Source organism: Lissotriton helveticus, chromosome 8, assembly GCF_964261635.1.
Source record: "Lissotriton helveticus chromosome 8, aLisHel1.1, whole genome shotgun sequence".
In the NCBI taxonomy this organism is placed as follows: domain Eukaryota; kingdom Metazoa; phylum Chordata; class Amphibia; order Caudata; family Salamandridae; genus Lissotriton; species Lissotriton helveticus.
Window position 1 is genome coordinate 1,004,076,630 of NC_136069.1, and position 26,374 is coordinate 1,004,103,003.

General features: G+C 43.7%; 1 long non-coding RNA gene across 1 annotated transcript in view; it reads left to right on the forward strand.

Moving 5' to 3' along the window:
* Positions 1-15,642, forward strand: part of LOC144771851 (uncharacterized) — a 78,745-nt gene extending 63,103 nt beyond the window's left edge. The window contains exon 4 of the long non-coding RNA XR_013599516.1: positions 15,293-15,642. This is a non-coding gene — a long non-coding RNA (uncharacterized LOC144771851). The remainder of the gene's footprint in view (positions 1-15,292) is intronic.
* Positions 15,643-26,374: the final 10,732 nt, after the last annotated feature.

The window sequence follows — 26,374 nt, forward strand, 5'->3', positions numbered from 1 at the left end:
GAGTGGCAAACAGGTAAACCAGTCTACAACAACTACTACAGCAGAACTACATGTCTGTCTATCCGTGGTATGTAGTGGTCGAGGACGAGGCAGTGTACTGTTGTTGTTGTGCCAGGCAGAGTCCACTCCACTCCAGACAGCAGTTCATGTAAAATTGGGGCTATGTGGCTTGCTGCATACAATTAGATATGCTTTGTCTGTCTGACAAAGAGCTTAGGTATGCTACATCAGGTTGCTTCACTCAGTGGCGCCTGCCTTGACCGTCTGCATGGCCCTGCCTCAAGCTTGGGCCAAACATCTGTTATGTTTGTGAAATTTGCTGTTTTTCGGTTTTTCGCCAATCTTGCGAAATTACAGAAAATTCGCAAATTTTTGAGCGGAACGGATTTTTGGCCCATGCTTGCGGCAGGGCCATGCAGACAGTGAAAGCAGGCACCGCTGAGTGAAGCATCCTGATATAGCATACCTAGGCTTTTTGACACAGACAGACAAAGCATATCTAGGGCTTAGGGTTCAGTGCGATTTACTAGGGTTTTTGGGTTTAAGTTGGTAGGGTTCCCGCTGAGTCTAGGGCTCAGGGCCCGATGCTGGCTCGTTCACAATGATGTTGGCAAGGTTTTAGGGGTGTTTGGCATTCTTTGGTCCAGAATTGGCAGAATTTTGGCCTCTTTTGGTGTTATTTGGGCACGTGTGTTTGGGTGAAAAGTGAAAACTAGTCATAGACCTTCTACTTCTTATTATTCTTCAAAGGGCGCATTGGTTCGATTTTGTTCTGCCTTGCTGAGATTCTTGGGACTCGCTGGAACAAGTGTCCAGGTAAGCTGGGAAGGTCTAATTTTGATTGCAAGTGGTTTGAAGAAAATCCATAGTGGAAAAGGGACATTTGGGCCTAGTTGCAGACAGCGTTATGGCACAATTTAAACTGAGGCCTATCAGTATTGCATGTTTTTGTGGGGCTGTTTGGGGGGTTCTAGGTTTTTGGGGGTGGGTTGGGGGGTCTGGGAGCGCTGCTGAGAAGGTCTAATTTTGATTACAAGTGGTTTGAAGAAAATCCATGGTGGAAAAGGGGAGTTAGGACCTAGCTGCAGAGGGCGTTTGGAGTGATTTTGACTGGTAGGCCTCACATTTTTTAAGTGTGGGATTTTCCATTTTTGCTTTTGGCCTGTTTGGGGGTGCTCTACTTTTTTGTGGGTGGGTTGAGCAGTCTGGGGGCAATGCTGGGAAGGTCTAATATCGGATGCAAGTGGTTTGGAGAAAATCCATGGTGGAAAAGAGAGGTTTGGGCCTAGCCCTAGTTGCAGAGAGGGTTTTGGCACGGTTGAAAGTTAGGCCTAGTAGCAGTATTACATGTTTTTGGGGGGCTGCTTGGGAGGGTTCTAGATGTTTGGGGGTGGGTTGAGGGGTCTGGGGCACTGCTGGGAAGGTTTAATATCGGATGCAAGTGGTTTGAAGAAAATCCATGGTGGAAAAGGGGGGTTTGGGCCTAGCCCTAGTTGCAGAGAGCGTTTTGGCACGGTTGAAGTTAGGCCTAGTAGTATTGCATGTTTTTGGGGGGCTGCTTGGGGGGTTCTAGATGTTTGTGGGTGGGTTGAGGGGTCTGGAAGCACTGCTGGGAAGGTCTAATTGTGTTCTAAAATCACAGTTTACACTTTACACCTAGCTTGCGGGGAAAGATCTGCAAATTTCGCCCACACAAGTTATTTATCCTTGAAAAGGAGACTCAGAGTACGCACTTTCGAAATGATGCTTGTATGTATTGTAATGCTGTCGACTCTGAAACTGAAAGTGTTATTTTGGCACTACACAGCGTACCATATATTTTTTTCTCTGTGGTGTTTTAATATCACTTCATGTTTTTCCATCGACAATTACAGGCCGGCTTTTACCCTGTGAAATGGCAAAAAGGATGAACTGACGCTTACAATTAGCGACCCGCAATTCAGTATCTGCCAGGCAGGCAGTGGGCAAGGTGTCTTCTGGTTCCCAACATTGATCGACGGATCGTCAGATGGAATGGAGGAGCAACGCGAAAAAGAGGTATGGCTGGATGCATGCAACTTCCCAAATTCAACAGGACAACTACAACAACATACAGTTACAATATCCATCTTCATTTCTACTTATCTTTTAAGTAATGTCATTGCTGTGAACGTCGATGAGTGTGACTCTGTGCATTTGTTTGCTCTCTGCTTCAATTCATCCCTCCAGCAATCGTATACTTTTTTCTTTGCTATTTTTTAAACTAATTTAATGTACTAAGTGGTTCTTCTCTCTGAGGGCAGATAGGCAAGTGAAATTGCGTAATTACTGCAGCCCTGTACTGTCACATTGTTTCTTCATAGTTAGTACATTGTAGAAAGTACTACTTACTTTTCAGTAACCTATCCATTTAGCAAACAACTTTATGCATGCAGTAGTGCATGCACTTCCTTTATGTCCCTTAAAAGATTTATGGATAGCTTTGTATCCAAAGATTATTTTATCTTCATTTGTTGTTTGTCCATGCTGTGTTTTTTTCCCTCTTTCCACAAAACTCTCCCCACAAACCCCATTCCCATCCAAGTTTCAAACCCTAACCCTCTTCCCCCGGGCTGTGTGGTTTTCATTGAGGTGTGAGTAAATTACAACAGTAATTCCACTCACTTGCTGGGGAGGATAAGGGACAAGCAACCTCTTTAAATCAATTTTAGGGCGGCTAGATGAATCCTAGGATATTGTAATTCTGGTTAAAAAACACAATGAGTATTTTAAAATAAATTCTGAATTTTATGCCCACCATCGATTGGATCCATCGTCAACATCATCCTCCTTCATGTCAAGAAGACTTGTTATTACGCTGCTGTGTCATTGTTCTTGTTGTAGCCATAATCATCCATGCAATTCTTTTTTCCCCATACTTATCTTCAGCATTGCTTATGCTACTGTTCCTTCTAATACTCCTCTCAGGCCACTCAATGTCTCATTTTTTTACTTTGTTTTTCATATGCTGCTACTGCTAGTGTGGTACCACTCCTACTAACACCACAACAACGGAATTTCTGTCCGGGATGGCGTAATCTAATCGCCATTTGCCATGCAGCCAGCCCTGTGCTTAGCTCTATTCTCAAACACGAATCACAGGTAAGACAAGCATTTTGGGGAAGTAGAATAATGGGCTAGGACTCGGAGGAGAGACTGACAGTAGTACTAGTAAAGCACTAGTAAGCCAATTGAATTCACTAACTCTGTTACTGGCACTTTTGAACATTTTTGGACGTTTTAGATAATTCATGCTGGTAAGTTTGATTAAACCAAATGTGCCGTAACCCCCGCTACCACCCCACAAAATAAGATCAACGCATACACTATGTTGAAGTATGTAAAAAGAATAATGATATATTTCCCCTAACAAAAAAATAACTAGTCCCACCCCTCCCTAACCCAAATAATTGTCCATTTCAAATAGTCCACTAGTCCCAAATAATCCCCAAATCCCGATCCCCCCCCAACAGTCTTTAAAAAAGGGGCAAGGGACACAGTCACTTCTGGCGGTGTTTGGACAGGCAGTCCCGCCACTCCTTGCGGAGGTCCCGGGGCTGTTTTTCAAGGTCGTCCACCTTGCGCTCCAGGTAGTCCACTCTTAGGCTTAGGCAGCGCATGCGTGCCTTCCAGGCTCTGGGGGGGCCAGCTGCTGATGTTCTTGCAGCTGAGCGGCGGCAGGGGGCTGTCCGAGCATGGTGCCGTGCTGGAGGCTGCTGGACACGGGGGCAGTGCTGGAGGAGGTTGTTGACGCCCCCTCCTCCTGTTCCCGAGCCCACAGCCGGCAATATTCCACCCGAATGGCCTCCAGCTTCCGGACCCTGGCCCCGACAGCTATCTCCCTTCTGGTGAGCGTTTTGGAAGCATCTACATGAAGAAAGAAAGAAAAATAATGTAACCAATACTCTTTAACAATAACACAAAATAATTCAACAGAAAGTTGTCTCACAGTAACACTAGCAACTTACAAGCACAGTATAACATTTTGGCATGTATCTTTCCGCCGTCTTTGTAGGCCTGTAACAGTAGGAGTTTCAGGAATTCTACTACCAGGCAGCACTATGGACTCAATACATAGTCAGAGAGTCATAGAGTACACCATTCTTCTTCTTTTTTTTCTCTAGTTTTGCAATAGAAATTACTTGTACGTGAACTTGTGGTAGCCGGCATAATGCCAGCTCAGTCAGCTTGCACCCAAGAAAAAGAGACACAAGCCATGATGATGCAGACTTGCATGCATTACTTTAAGCAGTACATGCAGGTGGGGATAGGGAGGCTCTTACTTTTGTAAAGGCTTGGCACCGGCCTTACTCGGTTTCATCAAGGGCTACTGCTCAATGTAATTTATATTTCGCACTGTGCCCCCCCCTGGGCCTTCAGTACTACAAAAAGAAAATGAAGATTATTCATTTCTGATCATGTATCCAGCCGATCACATGATCTCTTTGCTTATATGATGGATGACTTTAGGTGCTTTGTTGTGATAGATTGAGTGAACAACAGTGATAGTCCACCCATGATTGACACAGCAGAAAGAAAATTATGAACATAGGGAGTGAGTGTGGTAACTATAATTGCAGGAGGAGTGGGCTTAACTTGATATAATTGTCAACTATACAATACATACACAATATATGCTGTGCTTGCAAAGTAAACTACTGTACTGTTACTTTAGGCAAGGGAGAGTTTCTGAACAATCACAACTTATAGTATTTGGATTTCCTCTGCTTTGCTACTCTGGCACGGACATGCTGTTCGAACAAAGTAACACTCTTCATGCACTGAGCGTCTGCTCTACACATACACCTCTGCTATGTATGAGGAAGAAGATACCGTCCAGGCTTCCAAAGTAAACGTCTATCATTCTTCTTGATGTCTCAACTGTAACAACGTTACGTTTTAACAACAACCAAATAACACCCTTTTCATTTTATTTGGTAAACCACCTTCCATTGACCCTAAGTTCTTTCCCTTTTCGTTCATCACATCCCTCAAGTTCATCTGATATGACTTGGCTTCACGATAAAAGTTTCCCAGCTGATTTGAAGTCAAATAGAGGGGTCCATTGCTTACTCGAGAACTACCGCCGCTAATGCTATTGCTAAGTCAAGGGTGACTGTCTTCTCCGTGATTGGGTAAAAAATGTTAGTTCTAAATCAGTAACTGTTCTTAACAGTACAGTGTACTTGTAGTAGTGTACTGTCTACTGTACAGTACATCATACACTCCTTTGCGAGCCTACTCTAAAAGGTCAATAAGTAAGGAGTATAATATTAACTTACCACCATCCGCCACTGCTGAGCCATCCCCTTCAGCTCATCCTGGTCGCGCCACCGCATCCGCTGCTTGAGTGGACCCCTCCGCGCTGCTGGCCCGGCACTGGTGGTGGCAAGTGCTGCATCCGATGTTGTGACGCCTAGACAAAACGCCATATTTTTAGATGCCATACACCACCCCCAACATGGTCTCGTAATGGAAGAGAAAATTTTAAACAATTTTTAATTATTGGGACTGAAAAGAAGTCACGGTTTTGGGGTGGGTATTAACTTATATGCTTAGCCATAACCTGCAACTCTTTTTGGCACAACGGATGAATGCTTGCTCTTTAACGTGCAACATTTTTATAATTACAGACAGAACCAACTACTCCTCATCACCACCAGGAGGACTTGAAGTTCCAACAAGGTGAGGGCTGCCGAGTCCCGCACAGTTACTTCTAACTGAGGTATGTGGAAAGTCGAACTGCACCTATCATCAACAATGTCATATTTCTCTATCCATACTTCTGTATATGCAGAATAGTCCCTGAAACACTGGCGGTATGGTATGTGCTACTATCAAATCAAAAAGCCAACTACAAGCTTATTCTTGGTGGACATTGACATTTTGCTGTTGGAAATTGTCAAAGCACTAATATTAAGAAGACTGGAATAGACATCAAGGGCAACCCAGAGGACTGCACTGAGTGCCTCTAGAGCTATTGCTGGATCAGAGTTTTGTTTAACACCGTTTGCCGACTGGGCAAGCTTAGCTACCTACACAGACCGACTCAGAAATAATGGTAAATAGTAGTAGCACAGAGAGTGATGGTAGAGAGGCAGGATAAGAAAGAGGAAACAGTCTACAAGATGATCAAGGACTATTTTGTAAAAAGTAGAATTAGGAAACAGTTTGGAATGAATAGAAGTATAATTATATTAACAACAGAACAACTTACTGGGGCCAGCAGAAGAGCCTGCAGAGGACCGTTCCTGCCCACTCTGTTCCGCCGGAGTCTGGGATGATGCTGCCTTGCCCCTGGGAGGTGCTGATGATCATGAAATAAACACAAACATGGATGATTGTTTTTTGGAAATATTTGATTTCTTTGACCACAATTTAAAATTATCTCGGGGAAACAAATTAGCAACAATTGCACTACATGTAGTGACATATCTGATCTGGTCAACTAGGAGGATACTAGTACCGTATTGCTCGATTCGCACACCGTCTACTTGGCGAATTATGTAAATCACTAACTAAACCAACAACAAAAAGGTTCTACTATGACTTCCAGCACTCTGCAGCACGCGACGTGACAGACACAGTCCGTCATCATGATTGCAGAGCACAAAAAAAACGCCCTACTACTAATAACAAGTCATAATATACTCAACCTATCAATCCATCACTATCTCTTCCTCTTAGTGGCAGCAGGAGTACAAAGGAAGGACTAGACTTGAGTCTCTAGTCTCTCTAGCATTACGCAGTTCTGTAAAGTACTACACTCATACATATTCAGGCCAAATGAGCACAAAGGTACAAACAGGTAAGCATAGTAGCAATGCCACTGAGGAGGCGAACACCTGCAATCACAGAAGCTATTTAAACACTATTTTACCTGCAATGTAATCAAATAGTCAGCATTCTTGCTCTTCGGGAAAAACATATATTAGCAAAATAACACAGAGCAGAAGAATACAAAGTAGTTATTCAATAGCTACTCACCAAGGCCAGGGATCTCCACACCTAGCAGGTAGAGATGATCCTGCTCCCGGTCAAGGACGTCGGCCCACCAGTGCGTCGCTTGGTCATAGGTGCGCCGGACCCCTGACTCCCTTCGCATGGCCCGGCACACCTTATCCCACTGCTGGCGACGCTCCCGGAGGCCATACCCTTGACCGGGCCTGCCCCCTGCTGCCACGGTCTTAGAGAGGTGGCGCAGAACAAAAAGTATAAGGGCGGCCACCTCCACCGCGGTAAAAACGTCCCTGGCCACTACATGCACTCCCCTCAATCGCCCGCATGGGAGCCGGGTACGGGGTGCGGGGCCCTTCCCCTTGCTTTTCCCGGCTCCCTTTGCCATGGTCCTGGGCGAAAGAAGAAAAGAATAGGGGGAAAAATAAAAATAAAAGAGAACTAAAAAAAAAAATAGTTATTAAAGTAACAAAAAGTTGAAAAAAACACAAAATATAGATCTAGAGAAATAGAAAGATATAATGAGCAAAAAAGAGCAAAAAAAAGTTCAAAGAAGCAAAGGATTGCAAAGATTAAAAGAGGATAGAAAAGCCATGCCCAGTTCCATAGCAATGAATGAAAAACAAGTTGGCCGCTCCCATTGAGGACCGCGTGGGTAAGTTTGCGCTATATTTCCCTCGCAAGCACGCAAAAACACACACGAACTCGTAATAGCGCGCCGCACACAATGTGAGTTTTCCAATAGCGCCCGGAAATGGAAATACGCAACGCGCACAAGATGGCCACGCCCATGTACGACCGCATGGGTAACTTCGCGGTCGGTGCGCTGCAAGCGACCCGCGGATAAGCAAAAAACCCAGCGAACACGCCAAAAATAATCGCACAAATTTGCGGATTATGTGGATCGCAAATTCGATTTCGCGCGAATTCGCGGACCGCAAATTCGCACATTTTGCCCATACTGAGTGCCTCTATTAGAAATACACATTTTAATGCCACACATAACTACCAACCCTACCCCCGTTCTGCTTAATGCCTGTTACCACAGGAACAGTTCATGGAACACTCAACTGAACACACAGGTCACAAGTTCAACACACAATGTTACAAATTTAAACAGCAAGTGTGCTTGACTTTCCAAAGTACAACCTTATCTTATCTAATGTACCTTTCAAACAGTTTTTACTAACCAATAAGAAACATGCGTTTTTAACCCAGAAACATGCACTCTATATTTCAGTGTATAATGTTCTCAATCAGCTAATCATTTCTCTTCTTTTTTTTAAAACTGCATTTGTCCACCATTTTAGAATCATCTTATTTTACAAACTGCCTACTTCAGCTACAGAAATCTTCTGAGTGCATACAGACTTCCCTTCAAGATGTTTAGAGTGTGGATTGTGGGACACAGCTTTATCTTATGGTGCAAAAGGTATGCTGAAAGCAGATGTATTGACAAAGACCTAGCTTTGCAAAATGTAGACATTAAATGGATTGGACAGAGAGGATTAAAGTGGCACCAATTGATGCTATTGGTTAAATCCTGTTGCATCTCCAACACCCTGACCTCATAATTGTGCACTGTGGTGGCAATGACCTAGGCACTTTGACTGGGGTAGTTCTGGAAATGCTAATGAAGGACACCTTTACAGAATTGATGTTACTTTTCCTCCAAACTGCCTTTGTCTACTCTAACATATACCAAAGACAGAAATGGAACTGACCCAATCAATTTTGTCCACAAATTGAGAAACCTAGGAAACATGTCAATAAAGCTGTTTCTGCTTATCTCAGAGATTATAGGATGGGGTCCTTTTATAACAACAATCTGCGTTTTAATATGGATGGCATCTACAGGAGAGATGGTGTACATTTCGCAGATGAGGGTAACAGAGTCCTTCTCAACAACCTTAGACTCTGCATAAGTACTTACTTGTTAGTACCAAAATCTCCCAATAAACACAAGGGCTCTTTTTAGAGCCACCCAAGATCTACACATATAAGCTAGATTTATATATAAAAAATATTTAAAAAATGTTGCTTGGAGTTGCGCACCCAGCGCAGTTTGGAGTCGTGCATCCAGTGCATTCACACCAGGGGGCCGCGCTGAGCGTTGCGCTGGAGTCGCAACTCCACATTTTTCCGTAAAAAATACCTGGCTCCTACCACTAACTTCTATTCGCCCCGGGGACCCCATCCCACGGGGCTTATAAACAACAATGGGGACCATGGTGGGAGCCCCGATGCCCCAACGGCCTGAGGTAAGCAGTGGGAGCCATTGGGAGGCATCACGGCCTCCGGCTTAAAGAAGCAGTCCAGAGCGGGCCATGATGAGATCTACTGTGCTCCCTTTCCCCGTTGAGGCCTTCACACCCTAAAGCCCTTAGGGACATTTGGGCTGTATTAGGCCCCGCTGCCGGCCTTTTGGTCATCGGACCTTGGAGGCGCACCTGGCCCTATGCCTGCCATGCACAGCTTTGACTGACCTGCTCACTGGGGCATAACTGAGCGGGCCCCCACCATTGTGCTTTCTGAGTGAAGACCAGGCATTGCTGGCGGTCTGCTATGGTATCCTAACACCAGACACCACGTGCTCGAGGAGGCCCTACCCTTGGGAGCTCCGGCCGCACTCCAGAGCGTACTCACTACACCCCCACCCGCTCTACCTCATGCTTGAGCCGGCAGCGCCTGAATTAAGGGTAGGCAGCTAGATTTGCTCTTCTGATGCCGCTGGATGGTTACTGCACTACACCCTCAATACCTGAAGGCCTAGAGGGCGGGGACGGCTTGGTGCAGAAGAGGGGGTCCCGCAGATCACTGGCGGGCATTCTGTACGTCACACATTTGGAGCAGCACCAAACTGGTAAGCATCCGCCTGGGCCCGGAGATGTGAGGTGAGGTGAAGGTCGCCATTCCAGAGGACACTGGGCCATAGAGATTTTCAGCTCTGTCTGGTTAGTGGCCAAAGGAGCCAGTACCAAGAGGAGGGCTGAATATGACATCCACTCGAGGCAGAAAAGACAAATTGGCCACGAGGGAGAGCACAGAGTGGGGGGCCAGCAGATCCCAGCCAACTGGACCCGGCAGCACAGATGGCCACCACGGCAGACGCTCCAGTAACGTGGGGCTTTTGGAATCCCTGTTTGTGGCCCTGGGGGATGACCTCCAGATGGTGAAGCGCTATCTCACAGCGGAGATCAAAGACATCCGCAAGGATGTGGACGAAACAGGGGAGCGAGTGGCATCCCTGGAGGAAAAAGCGATCCCCGGGACACTGAATTGTCAGCCATGCAACAGGAAGTGCTTCGAAGCCATGAGCAGCAGGTAGATGTCCAATCTCATCAGGAGGACCTCAAGAACCGCTCCCACCGCCACAGTGCGGATCAATGGGTACACGTCCACCCCATTGTTTACCAATAGAGGCACAAGGCAGGGGTGCCCTTGCTCTTCGCTTTCTACATGGAGCCCATGGCGCAGAGGGTTAGGGATTACCCACAGATCACGGGCATTCGCTTTGGAGGAGACACACACACCATCAGCCTATATGCAAACGATGTGCTAGTCACCCTAATGAACCCTGGGAGGGTATTGGGGGACCTTTCTGGAGGTACTGGACACTTTCACCAGCGCCTCTGGGTTTAAGGTCAACCTGACCAAATCCATAGCGATGAATCTCTCCATGCCACCCCGAGAGCAGGTGGACCTGCAGGCTTGCTATCCTCTACGGTGGTCCGATGACTTTGTCCCCTATCTGGGTATCCATTTGGCTATGACTTTGCAGGCCGTGATGACTTCTAACTTCTCCCTCCTTCACACACACATCTGCACTGAGCTACAGAGGTGGAAATACTACCAGATTTGATGACGATCCTCCCCAAAATTCTCTATTTATTTCAAACGCTCCCCTTGCCACCCCCAACTGGTTTGTTACGTATGGTGCAGTCGGAAATCTCTCTTTTTATCTAGCAGGGGTGCCAGCTACGACTAAAATGGTTGGTTAGCTTTATTCCGCCTCACAAAGGGGGACTCGGGATTCTGGATCTCACTGTCTATTATAACGCCGAGCAGCTTCGATATTTGGTCAATTGGAGCCCGGCTGAATTTAAAAAAAACCTGGCAATTCAAGATTGCTCTGTTGCAGGTACGTCTCTCATGAAAGTTCCCTTCCTCTCCAGAGCCCACTGTCCCCGAACCTATACGCTTCGCAGGTGACATGCACAGTCCTCACGGTCTGGGATCGGACTAATACGCGCCATGAACCCCCGACTTTCCCTTTCCCACTCACAAAATTCTGGATAACCTGACTTTAGCCCCGGGATAGGCCCACAGTCCTTTCAACTCTGGAGAGTGGCCAGATGTCGTGCATTAGGCCTTTTATTCACCAAAGGGGGCATTATTCCCTTTTTGCAGCTTCGGGCTGATTACGATCTCCCAGAATCCGAATGCATGCACTATTTACAGGTGCAACACTGGGCTATGCGCCCTGGTAACTGCTCACAGGCAGCTAGGCTTCTCACTCCCTATGAATGGTGGCTTATCACAAGGTCCTCAGACAACAAATTGATCTCAGATCTATACAAGTTGCTACTATCCAGATACGCCCACACTTACCATGCTGGCGTGAGCGTTGGGGAGAGGGACCTTGGGCTTAATCTCAGCCCCAAGGAATGGGAGGGTGCATGCTATAGAGCGCCTCATACATCAACATATGTAGGCCTCTCTGAAACACTCACAAGCTAGTTTATCACTGGTATTGCACTCCAGAGCGACTTCATCAAGCTGATGCGAAGCAGAGCCCTGGCTGCAGGAGAGGGTGTGGGGAAAGGGGCACAGTAGTCTACCTGCTGTGGGATTGCGAATATATCTGGACTTACTGGACCCATATTCTAGACGGCGTGGACAAACACCTTGACACTGAAGTTCCTAGGCTTCCTGCATACGTTCTGCTAGGGATACCAAACCTGCTTACCTACCCCTTGAAATTTAGGCGAGGGAAACAGATAGCCATAGCTCTAGGCACAGCTGTCCAAAACATATTAATTCATTGGAGACCCCCCCCATATCCCTGCACCCACAGTGTGGTATCGACAATAATGGCATGTGTTAGGCATGGACAATATCTCTCTTACCCTGTCAGGGAAAGGCTCCTCTTACAATGATCTCAGGCAGCTGTTGCTCACACTGCTGGCACAAAAATTTCGGGAGCTGTCCTGCCCGCGATACGTATGCCTTCTAGACCTATCGTCGCCGGAGCCCTCTGAGTAGGCTAGCTAGCCTTTAAGACCAACACCCCGCCTGGTGCAGCGCCATATTGCAAGAACAGAATGTGGGAGGGTGGGTGGTGGTTCTTTCTGTATTTTTCTCTTCTCTTCCTTTTCTGTTTCTCCGGGTGGCAGGAGGTACCATATTTATTTATTGTTGATTTTTGGAACAGCGGTGCACTGATTAGTATTCATAGTGGGTCTAGTGAGGCCCGTTGTATGTGCGCTCGCTTATTTCACTGTTTAATAAAAAGAAATAAACAACATTGTTGAACATTGCCCTACACACATTACTATATACATACTTCTTTCAAACATGTTTAAAGTCATATTTTTGTACTAAGTGTCTTTAAAAACCATCTTTTAGACCTATTTTGAGTTTTTGCAGTTATTTGGGAAGTCGCAATGGCGTTGATACCCGTGACGATCACGCCTTTCCCATAAAGTGAAAACACATATATGCACACACATTATAGTATTCTAAACACCATGGGCCTCATTTATGAAAAGTGACGCATCGCTGAGTGAAAACAGCTATGCGTCACTTTTCACTGCGCTCTCCCTGCGACATGATTGATGCGTCATATTTATAATATGACACATCATGTCGCAAGGAGTTACAGATACGTCAGTATTTCTGACGTATCTGTAGGCGCAAAAGTGACGCATTGCTGGAGTGTGTCACAAAAGTGACGCAACTCCAGCAATGCTTCCTTTCACATGGGGAAAGCCCCATGTGAAAGGGCTTGCGTCAGTCTTACGCCTGCTGTGAGGCAGGCGCAAGATTTTGTCGCAACAGCGTCCTAAAAGTGACGCAGTGAAATCTCATAGATTTCACTGCGTCACTATTACGAGGCTTTTTGCGGGGGAACGCCCCCTCTGCATACATTATACCTGACGCAGGTATAATGTAGCGCAGGGGTTTACAAAGTGACGCATCTTCTTAGATGCGTCACTTTGTAAATAGTGCGCATCAGGAGGCATGTTTTAACCCGCCGATGCGTCACAAAAAGTGATGCATCGGAAGCGCAAAACTGACGCAAGGCCTCATAAATGAGGCCCTAGAGGTTTATTACTGTACACTTCAAACTCATATTTTTCTAATGTATTTCTGGAACAACCATCTCTAAAACCTTTTTTCTGTTTTTGCGGTGACTCTGGACATTGAGATGACATCGGTAATCGTGATCTCCGTGGTTACGTCGCGAAAGCAAAAGCAGGAATTCAATAACAACCACCACGTAAAAAATTAAAACTATATAAATCATTCTAACCATCAGAGAAGATAACTCACTAGATAAATAACTCTATACAAACATTTATCAGAATCTCAATATAATATAATGCATATTAATGATTCCCTGATGTATCTTTTATATATTTTCACCTATATTCACGATGACGTTGATAATCGAGACATCCCTGCAATGATACATGGTGTGGACGCTTTAGCAGTTGCGACATCGTCGTGAAAATCGAGCACGATTAAAATAATTCATTTTGGACACAACTTGTGTCACTTACCCCTCCATTTTTCAACCTGGGTTAAGAGTATCTCCACTCTGACACCTTATGTGGGCTTTCGGACAGATTTTCAGCCAGGGGACCCGTTCCAGATAGATTAAATGGCAGCTGCTTTTCCCAATAAAAAGGCTCTCCTCTGGTCCGACAATGAAATGGGAACGAGTAAATAAGATGTGAGATACCTGTTTTTGTATGTATGCCATTTCCTGTCAATGTAGTGGTTACCGACCAATTAAACGGCCTGCTGAATAACTGCTTGTGATAGAATTGTGTGTGGCACACAGTATTTCCTATTCCAGAGGACACAGACAATGGTCTTGAGTGGTCATTTAAATCTTGTGGATGGATTTGCCAGACATTACTGGTAAATCTTGGTGTTTTCAACACACTCAGGTTAACCACTCACTTGTAATCAGGGCCTAAGTTTGAGTACAAAAGTGCTATTTGTGACATAATTCTGGATATTATCAAAAACATGTCTCTTAAGGATTACAAATATTAATTTAAACATTTTTTTAACTAAGGGCCTGATTAGGATGTCGGTCGGACAGCTATAGACCGGCTGTCGGTGGCAGTCTGACCAACCGACAGCCCTTTGGTCGAGGCAGGGTCCACCAATGGGATTATGATATCCCTTTCCGAGAGCCTTTTCTTGTTGGAAAGGTCGCCATAAAAAGGCTGTGGGAAACAGATTTTGGGGGCCCAGACCGGGCCACCTTCCATTTTGGGCCATTGTAAAGTGGCCTAGGTGGCACATTTAGAGGCCCCATGCACCTTCATGAGCTGTGTGCCATCGAACACATGAATCCAGGCACAGGTGCATGGATGTGCAGGAAGTCCTCCTTTACACCGCAGCTTGTGCTGTGGCCCTTTTCCTGGCCATAGCACAAGCCCACCATTCAAAGGAGCACTTTCTGACCACCGGCCCAGCTGTCACATCCTAATGCATCTTCATGCAGCATTCAGACCACCAACTGCTTCTCAAGCGGTCTTCTGACCTCCGCGACTGACTACTATCAAAATAAGGTTCCATGTATGTTATTAAGATTGAAATGTGGAATTAATCATACCTAGTTAAAGAACAGATCTCTTAATTAAAGAATATGGGTGATTATGCTATAAAGTGTTATGAGCAGAGCTGCAAATGAGTGTCTGATTTAATCATGGGTTACAGCTGAGTTACTATAACTTATGTGAGGTGACCTTATGAATTACCAGTAACACAGTCTGAGTAATCTGCCGCATAAGCATGGGCAGGGGTATCATCAGACACACAGCCCTGAGTGAACCTCGGTGGTTTAAAGACATTTGAATGACTAGTAGAGCTCTGAGTATTAGAGGAATAAAGAGCTTTGACATAGGCATTATATAATCAAGAGCTGAGCTTTGAGTGATTCTTGATGAGCATGGAAATTGTACTTAATGACTCCTAATGTTTCTGGTGCAGAGCTGTTGGTACTCGTAGGTATTCAAACAGTGCCATGTCTGTGCCTGCATATTATTAATTCAACCATCTATTTTCTTTTTCCTAGGTATCGCTCCCTAAGTGCAAAAGGGCTCAAGGTGCACTCTACTGATAAGGCCAAATAATCTGAAACCAGTCTAGCATTCTTTATGTTCCCATACAGAGGGGACCTGGTATGGGAATTTGGGCTGAGCTATTCCCATTGAAGGAGTATCAAGGCCAATTGATATATGGCTGGTTTGTGTTTGAGATGGCATGGTGGCAAAACCCCATTGGACTGAGTAACTACAAGTCGCAAAGATTAATTTAAGGGATCATCCCATCCCTTTTTTGTTTTCCTACGATAATATTAAAAGCAGGATATAAGTGACATTTTGTACATTGGTATTATCATCATTAAAATATTTGTAGTATTAACTGTGCTTGTGACCATTTTGTCTGATCACACAAAGAGGAAACAGGAACAAAATTATGCTTCTTTACGTCTTCACATATTATGCGGGTGGGGTTAAATAGCAGGCAGGAGACCAAAAGTAGTTGAAGAAACAGCATGAGTTTTTTGTACATCTAATGCATGGGACCTCAGCCACTAACAGTTTAGGCCAACTGACAAAATCTTACCAATAATGACATTCTCTCTCAAGAGAGTTCCACAATAGAACACAACCTAGCAACCTCAGAAAAGGAGATTGCGCAATGCAAGGTACAGAAAGGAGAGACATAAAAGCGGAATACCACATACCTTCCCCCGTATAGCATCAACATGAAGCAATACAGAGAAAGAAAAACAAAAACAAAAATAATAAAATACTTATCAAACACAATCTTGTAAGTGACAAGTAGTGATCCTCAAATGAGAAGAACACCTCCTGGGCATAGAGCGAGCAGCAGGAACCCCAGTACCAAAGGAAACAAAAGGAGGACACTTGGAAACCCTACCCAGGTTCCAGATCCTATGGTCACTGGCCTTGACAGCATTGTTGAATAATTTAATAGGTTCAAGGGATTGACAAATTTTGAGGCAGTAGCACCTTTTCTGGGTAATTTCACTCTGGCCCAGTCACCAACAACTACGGAAGTTTTCTTAGCAGCTTTCCTCACTTCAAACAGATCCTTCCTCCTCTGCACCCCAACTCCTTTTCCCTCCAACCAGAAGTATCTTCAGACCCACAGTTAGACATTTTCCTGCAGGAGGCCAGCCAAGATGGAATTATATTAGTAATGGCTGACCTGCCCTTAAATATTCTAAAGGGAGCCACTCCCGTGGATGAATGAGGTGTAACCCTTTATTCACGAACATTTTTTTTTTATGGCCAACTCCTAATTATCACCAGAAACAACTCCTAGCTGCATGGCATCTTTCAACACTTTGACAAACCTTTCCACAGCACTCTGGGTGATATAAGGCAGCCTTTTTATGTTTTATACCCCTCTCCTCCAAAGATTCCAGAAATGAATGCGTAGTGAACTGAACTCCATTGTCAGACAATAAAGACATATTAGAAACCTTTCACTCTTACAGAGATCTTCACAAAATTCCACACAAACCTGAGATTCAACAGACTTGACAATTTTAATTTCAGGCCACCTAGAATATAAGTCCATACAAAACAAATCGATCCTGAGACCTTAACCTCACAGGTCCCAAACTATCAGTTGCATTTTTAACCCACGGACCAGAAGACTGTTCAAGGACGATCACTGGTTGTGTCCTGCACTTCAGCACCTTGTCACTCGATGCACACTGGGGGCAATTGTGGACAACCCTTTCTATAAAAACATCTATCGCTGGCCACTAGTAAGCCTCTCTAACCCTTTCTTTGGTTTTTGTCATTTCCATGTGACTCACATGGGCATTTTCCACCAGCTTATCTTTCAAAGCATCAAGAACTACCAATTTACTACCTCTAATCAAGATACCACACACTAAGGTTAACTCATCTTTGACATTCCAAAAGCCTTTAAGATTTTTATAACAACCATGCTTGTTGCCCCAGGCATCATAAAATTTCGCCAACACAAGTTTCAAGACATTATCCTGATCAACATTTTCTCTCCACACTTCCTCTGAAAAAAACACCTCAGTGATAACACAAACATTCATCTCTTCTTCAAACTCCTCACCAGAAAAGAACTCTGACTCCTCTGGCACATCAGCAATACCATTTTGACTACAAAGCATGGAGAGACAGTCTGCCAACATTTGTTTAGTGATGGGAAGATAAGAAACATCAAATTTAAACTCTTGCAAGGCAATAACCCACTTCCTAATCCTGTGCAAGACAAAGTCAACCCCTTTTCTTGCAGAAAACACCTCTAAGAGGTTTGTGATCAGAAACAACATGAAAAGATTTTCCCCACAAAAATGTCTTTATCGTGCGAATGGCCCAGAAGACTCCCACAGCTTCTTTCTCCACAACAGAATAATTATACTCGGCACCTCTCATTGGTCAGGAAATGAAAAGAATGGTCTTTTCAGAGCCACCAGCTCTCTGAACTAAAACAGCACCCAAACCTTTTGAACTAGCATCTATCAAGAGATATGACTCTAACAAGGGATCAAAGCTAGATAAGGAAGGAGCATAATTCAAACACTGTTTGATGGCATCAAATTCTTCTCTATAGGCATGACTCTACACAAGCTCACGCCCCTTTTTTAGCAAGCTACGCAAAACTTCAGTTTTTTGTGTAAAATTGGGAACAAACTTATTATAAAATCCTGCCATACCCAGGAACTTTACTAATTCCTCTTTGTCCTTAGGATATTCCAAGTTAGAACTGGCTTGTACCAAAGAGGGTTTGGGTTTAATATCAGAACCAGAAATTAAATGTCCCGGTGCTCAATTTCCCCCATATTAAATTAGCATTTTTCAGACTTCAGAGTGAGACCATCAGAAAAGAGCCTTTCTAAAACCAGAGTTAACTTTTTACCATGTTCTTCAAAGTTAACACCATGGATAAGAATGTCTTCTTGATAAACTTTGATGCCAGCAATACCACTGAGAACTCTCTCCATCACCCCCTGAAAAACAGAGCTGCTGGGATAAGTCCAAAAGGCATTCTGAGACACTTGAAGGTACCAAAAGGTGTGATGAAGGTGGTAAGATCTTGTGAAGTTTGATGAAGCTTGACCTGATGGTACGCTGGTGAAAGTTCCAATGTGGAGAAGTGTTTGGCTCCAGCCAAAGAGGATAACATTTCAGTGATGTTGGGGAGAGGATAATGGTCTACGAAGACTTATTTATTCAACTCCCTCAAATCTATGCATAATCTAGCCTCCTGTTGGCCTTGCGAGCCATAACGACTGGAGAAATCCACTCAGTCGCCGCTACCTCTTGAATGATTCCATTTTTGATAAGCTTATCTAATTAATTTTTCATGCTATCTTTCACTAGTAAAGCAACTCCCCTGACCTTTGCTACTTTGGGTACAGCTCCTGGTTTGATCTTTATGTGGTAAACATAGTTCTTGAGGCAGCCTAATTCCTATCTATAGACTTCTGGATATTTCACAATCCAGACATCAGTCCCATCATTTACAGCTTAAACAGTTGGCATTTGCCTCAAACGCACCGAGTCCATTTGATTCGGATCTAGGTACACGTAAAGATCCAGCTGGTTGAACCAACTAATCAAAGAATCCCCTCTCATAGAGACATACATTTTCCCAGGAAAAATCCTGCCTTTGAATTCAATAGAGTCCCAGAAATACCCCAAAAGATCAATACCTTCTCCTCGATAACCTCTGGGTTTGATGTCTGGCTTGACTAATTTGACCTTGTTACATACCTGTTGATCATAAAAACTCTTAGGAATAAGCGTGATTTTGGCACCAGAGTCAAATTAAATTTTTACAGACTAATCATTTATCAATACATTCTGAAAAGACCCCTCATTCCTTGAATCAACAACTTGACAAATCTCAACAACCTCACCATCTTGCTCGTAAACATCAGCTTCACTTTCTCCTGCTACCTCTTGGATCTACAGCAATACGAAAAATGGCCTTTCTTGGCACAATTGGAACAGGAAACGTTCCACCCAGGACAGTCTTTAAAGTTGGTCATGTGCCCAGGATTGCCACACCTAAAACATTTATCTTTGAAACAAAGTGTTACTAGAAGGTGAAAAACGTTTAGAAGGTTTGGCTGAGATTGAAGGCCTATCAGATTTACTCTTAGAGGGAAGTTTGACACTAACCGCTTAACATCTTTTTCAACTTTCTCAAAGGCACCGTTTTTTGAGCATTCCTTTCTAACGGTGTCAACACAAGCTTTAGAATACTCATGTAACTTCAAAATAGAAATAACTTCTTGTAATGAGGGATTATCTTTTTGCTATAAACTGTCCTTGGCTTTATCAATAGAACAACCAAGCATACTTTGATCTCTCAACCTCTCCTCCAAGGTTGTGCCAAAACAACAAGTAGAAGCTGGTTTTCTTAAAATTTTACATGTTGCTCCACAGTTTCCTCTTGTCTTTGCATTCTCTTTCCAAAATGATAACGCTCAAGAACCATACTTACTCTAGGAAGATAATGTATGTTCATCTTTCTAACATATATTTCATATTCATTTAAAATGACAGCTTCACTGTCCGGAAGATCAGGGAGATGTTCAAAGACTTTCTAACCCTCCAAACCCAGACAATGCATAAACATAGAGGCTTTCCTTTCCGCACTTAAGGAAATGCCACAGACCCTAGCATAATTGTCAAATACATTTTTCCATTTGATCCATGAAATTAAAGGATCACCAGGTGCAGCTAGAAAAAATGGAGCAGCAGTGACATTCTTGATGTTTAAGAATTAAGGAGAGAGTTTCACAAAGACGTAAGCAATTGTGAATATTTTAAGAAAGACAAGAAAATAAACGATACAAAGGTTAAGCAAACAGCTGTGTGTGGAAGTAAACAAAGAGAACTAAAGCTGTGCACATGAATACCTACAATAAATCACAGCTGTGCGCATAAGGTAACAATAATAAAGTCAATATTAAGACTTGCAGCTGTGCACATCAGCGCTGGTGTAGAAATATTAAATAACAGCTGTGTGCAAACACAGCTGTGCACATCAGCGCAAAAGTAGCAATGATAAACTGAACCAAAAGGATTACAGCTGTGCGCATCAGCACAGGAGTAGGAGAAATAAATGGCGCTGACAATGAAGCAATGAGCTTGTTCCAACAAGCTTCCAGGCAAGGTCAGGCAACAGACCTCAAGCCAACATTCAGAGGAGAACATTATGCAAACCTGATGTACTTTGCGAGAAACAGAATTAAACAAATAAAATAATAAACCTGAGCACATCACGCTGATGTGAAAATATGAAATAAAAGAAGTGCATGGTAGCGCCGAGAATCAACAAATGGGCCTACTCCGACAGGCCTCCAGGCAAAGCAGGCAAGCGTAGGCCTCCAGGCAGGGTCAGACAAATGTAGGCGTCCGGGCAGAGACATGCAAGCGTAGGCCTCCAGCCAAGGTCAGGCAAACATAGGTCTGCTCTGACTGGCCTCTAGGCAAAACAGGCAAGCATAGACCTCCAGGCAAGGTCAGGCAAATGTAGGCCTTCAGGCAAAGTTAGAAAAATGTAGGCCTCCAGGCGAGACCAGGCCGATGCGAGGAGGCCCAAAGCAGCACACAGCAGCACATTGTGAAACCAGTGGAGCATATGCCAGAAACAGGAAAACCAAACCCTACCGTGAGACTCCAGGGCACAGTATACCAGCGTGCTCCTCAAGAAAAGTCTATGAAGAGTCTTCATGTTGAATGAAGCAGTGAAGACGTTAGTCGAGGGCAACACACTTGATGAGCCTCACAAATGATTTCAGTTAAAAGAAACCTTATATCTATTATCAACATTAAAATATTTGTTGTGTTAACTGAGCTTGTGACTGGTTTGTCTGATCATACAAAGAGCAAACACGAACAAAATAATGCTCCTTTATGTCTTCACATAATATGCTGGCCTTCCCTATTACTATTAAAATACCTGTGAAATGCATTATCATTAAAGCAGCATAATGCGCATTATTAAAGCAGCAGAATATATCATTTCAAAGCCCTTATTCTGACACATATAATTTCAAAGCCATGCTATGTGCCCCAGTAATTTGGGGATGTAGTTTTAACCTTAATAATCTTCAAACATTGTACTGAGCACACACATGCAGTGTTTTGGCTGTAGCAATATTCATTATTGTGCTTTTTCTAGCCATAACAAACTTCTTATCGAAGGTTTTTATGTCTTACATCGTTGAATGTATGATGGGCAATACTTCATTTGTGACTCCATGTTATAGATGCGCAAAATTTGACCTGCCACTAATGCATTTTCCTACAGCACATCAAGTGTTCCAACTGGCTACAAATGCTTCTGAAAGCAGGACAGAGGGCTTTACTGCTGTGAAGAAGTAACACATCTGAGGCACTGCAGATCTATGGAATACAAAATACCGTAGACCACAAAGCAATTACATTCTAACTCTTACTTTGTTGGATTCAGAGGCTGTTTCCTGGTAGTTTTGGGGATTTATTGGTCAATAACACTTGGATTATTTGGAAACAGAAATGAGTTTAGTTATCTGTCGTAGGAAATTGGGTTACTGGTTGAGGGGGGTGAAACCCTGATCAAGAAGCATCCACAATTCATGTAAATGTGAAACACAAGCAAATTCCAAATTAACATGTGCTTAACCCTCTAGTAGCTTGGCACAAAATCAGTCAGGCTTAACTACAGGGTAATGCCAAAAGTATTTATGCAGAACTTCAAACAGCAATAAAGTGAAAACACAACAACAATCCCACACTGATTTAAAATGTATAGTGTCACATAATAAATTATTTGAAACCAAAAGGACCAAACTCCAATCAGTAGAACTGGAGATATGCACTTTCAAACATTTATGTGGAAATAGTGCCTAAAAGCACAAAGCGTCAACTGTTGTTTTCTGGTCAAACCAGACCGGTACAAAGTCGGAAGTATAGGCCGACTGTGATGAAGCATGGGCTGATTACAGGAATCACGTTAGGCCTGCTGAACCAAGTACCCTGAATCTTGGCTTGCAGTGCCTTACAAGATCCAATCTCAAGGCTGTGTCACACAGCGGCGGTTCCCAAGAAGCTGAAGGGCTGCAATAAAAAAGTCCTGCATCATCCTCGAGAATGTGTCTGATGAGGGGCTTGTGAAGCAACGGCCTGGGTCGAGGATGCATCGCACAGTGGCAGTTATGAGAAAGCTACAGGGCTGTAATGCGAAGTCCTGCATTGTCATCAAGAATACTGTTGATGAGCGGCTTGCGACGTGAAGGCCTGTGTGGAGGGTGCGTTGCACAGTGGTGGTTCTGAGGAAGCTGCTGGATGTATCACTCTGCATCAGTTCTGCTCACAGGACCACAGCTCAGCTGGAAGCGCAACTTCAGGCCAACTTCCAAGGGTCCAGGGCTGGGGTGGCACCACTTGGAGACTAGGACTCACAATAAACAGAGTCCAGATGCTGGGTTCAAGTTAGTTGGAGACTCTCAATCAATCAATCAAAATCTTTATTCGGTTTTTCAGACAGAAGAAGAAAACCATAAAAGCACATAAGTCAATAAAAAATATTACACAATAAAAAATGTTATGCAGCATAAAATACCCAATTAATATGAAATATATTAATAACAACAATCACAGATTGACAGGTGTAAAAATTACAGCGGTACTTAAACAGTTAACTTTCCCTACTGTTTCTAATTCTTAAGGCAGATTTAAAAAAAACAGTCACAAATAAAGTGCTTTCAGCGTTTAACAGTTGCAAGTAATAAAGGGCAGGTCTGACCTGGGTGAAATTCAGTTTTTTTAAAAGGGGCATTAAATAAAACCTCCGAGGTAGATCATAAAAGGGGCAGATAAATGAAAAGTGCACCAGATCCTGCGGAGACTCATTGTCGCAGCCACAGATGGTAGCACTTGGCCTCTATGAGAACCCCTTGGAACGGCTAACAAGAGATGATAATAGTTCAGGCGAAACCAAATTAACAGGTGCCGTTTAAAACCCGTCATAGACCAGGTTAAGTAAGGTTCCAGTGAGGAGGTGGTTTTCAGCATGGCACGGTTTCGGGCGCTGAGTTTATTTAGTTCCACCTCTTCCCGATTCATTTGATGTGACAGAAAAAAATGTTTCCTTACAGCCTCAACATCAACTAATCTGATCGAATCAGTATTTAAAAATAGTTCTGGACGCCCCACGGCAGTAAAACAGTCTTTTAAATATTTTAGCCATGGGATTTTAAGCATGTTGTCTAAAGATAGTGCTTCCCTTAGGAGTAGATGGTTTAGAGGCAAATCTTTGTTTAGCCAACAGTTTAGCCAGAAGGTTAGTGGCCGTAGTGCAAGAGTGTCACTAATGTGGGGTGTTCCTGTTTCTTCATGCACTACTAAATTGGAGGTCCCCATTGGGACCCCCAACAGTTGTTTCAGAAAGATATTCTCTGCCACCACAATATCTTTCACTGCCACATACCCCCAGAGTTCGCTACCATAGCTACCTATTGCCATGCTCTTTGCCTGGTAAATCTTTAGAAGTGCAGCAATAGGACGTTTGCCCATTTTCCTTGCAAAATTAAATATAGCATCATTTGCCCTGGATATCTCGCCCCTTTTCTTTTGGATTAACGGTCCCCATTTTAACTGATCATCAAGCAGAACTCCTAGATAATAGAATGTTCTGGTGGTGGGGACCCTCTCATTGTTGACCCTAAATGAATAAGGCTTAATATTACGCTGCCCCACCTGCATTACATAGGATTTAGTGTTGTTGATAGCTAAATCACGGGCATCCATAAAAATATGAAAAGCGTTTAATAGGGTCTGAAGGCCTCTTGGGGTCCTAGCCAGAAGGACAGCGTCGTCCGCGTACAGTAAAACGGGCAACCCCTTACGACCAACATAGGGGTAATCAGCACCTTTATTTATATCAAACTCTTCCAAGTTGTTAATATATAAATTGAAGAGAAAGGGGGCTAAAACACAGCCCTGTCTAACACCCCTGTGGACACTAAAGTCCCTGGACACTCTTAGGTCCTGCGAGAACCTCACGTTAGCCTTAGTGTCCTGATGCATGTCCCTGAGGAGGTTGACCAGGCCGGGCTCCACCCCCATGGCGCCCATGGCCTCTCAAAGTTTCCCCCGGTTGACACAGTCAAACGCGGAGGAGAGATCCATGAACGCCATGTGAATGGTACCCTGCCTAGCCAAGGTATACTTCCCCAGGAGCAGGTACAGATTGAGGCACTGCGCTATCGTGGAGTGGCCAGGCCGAAACCCATATTGGATTTGAGAGATTACCCCATGGTCATTGGCCCAGGCAGTCAATCTATTTTGGATTACTCCACCCACTACTTTGACCACCGAGTCAATGAGGGAGATCGGCCTTTAACAGGTGGTGCAATTACGATCTCCTTTTTTAAATACTGGCACTACCGTGGATGTCCCCCAGGACCGAGGGCAGCCATGCTCTGCGGCGGCGTTGAGCACAGCAGTAAGAACCGGCGCCCAAAGCAATTCATTTGATTTAAATAGGGATGGGGGCACACCATATGGACCTGGAGCTTTATTACTGGATAACCCCAAGATGCCTTTCTTAACCTCACTAATTGTAAAAACTGGGGGAGTTACATTTTGTTCCCCACTAAATACTTCTGTCTGAGAAATTTGAGAACTGTTAAAAATAAAAATAAAATGGGATACCCACTCGTCTTCGGTGATATTAGTGCCAGTTACAAAGGTACAAAGGTAGTTTATTGTGATGATTATTTAAAGTCTTAAAACATTTCGAACTAAAAGAAAATTTTAAAGTTATTTTCCAGTTTAAAATCATATAAAATGGCATTAAATATCCTTGACAACCAATTAAGTATTTACAATAGTTACATCTCTGAGTTTCTTTTTAGCTAACAGTAGGAACTTTACAAAGGAGGAGTTTAAAATGATATCATTAGGAATCATACATTTAATCACGGCCTGCCTACATGACCGTATGCCTTGTGAGTTGAGATGAACTTTTAGTAATGTTTTTCTCTCTTGGAGGAGTTCGGGGCAAATACACAGAAGATGTTGAATGTCTTCCTCACCTCTATTGCATAGTCTGCATTTCGTTTGGGTTACTTGAAATTCCCATGGGGGAAGATGGCAGAGCCCTGGCATGGATCCGAATCGCGCATTAAGGAGCACCTGCTTGTTTTTTTGCGTCCACGGTGTAATTAGGTATTGTTGTATCTCCTGCTTATTGTAACCATTTAGCACCACCCAAGCGTGTTTCCTCTTTTGAGAGGGTAGCTTTATCCTTTACCATGGATAGGTGGGCTGCGGTTTTGTTAATGATTTTCTTGAACGATGCCTTGCTTATATTCGTTTCCCATATGGACATAACCCTAAACTCTTTAATTGAATCTCTAAGATATATAGCTGCCGAGGAGGTGGTATCCTTCGATATTTCTCTCCATAAGAGCATTGATATCTCATTTTGCAGGTCGCTTTTTATTTGGTTCCAGACTTTTATAAAATGACCTTGCCTTGCAAATTGTTGATTGGTTAGACCAAACTCCAACCTTACTTGCGCCGGGGAAGCGTTCGCTGGGAGGTGAAATAACACTCTGTATATTCTGGTTATGATTTTATTCAGAATATCACTGTCTTTACCCCTTAAGGCTTTGCTACCATAAGCAATAGTGGGTAGGAGTTTTGCACCGACAATGCTCAGGAGAGGTCCATACGACAGGGTAGGAAGCGACTTCTGCACAGTTCTAAATGCAGCCGCAAGTGAGTTCGCTTTTCTTTGAGTGTCACTTTTATGTAGCTGGTAGTTGACCCTAGAATCGAATAATACTCCCAGGTATTTATAGACCTCAACTTGTTCAAGATATTTTTTGTCCATGAACCATTGGCTTTTGTGATTTGGCTTAACGTTTTTGGCCACTACCATAATCTTGGTTTTGGTCTTGACGGGATAGACGCCGGCGATACACATAAAGATAACTCGGAGGCACAAGTGTTAATAATTTTATCATAAATTGTCTCAGAGTTCACCTTGGACCATTTTAGACGTCGTCTGCCATCAGAACATTTCAAGACCCCGCAATGTTGAACTTTCTCACGTAAATTAAAAAAGTTAC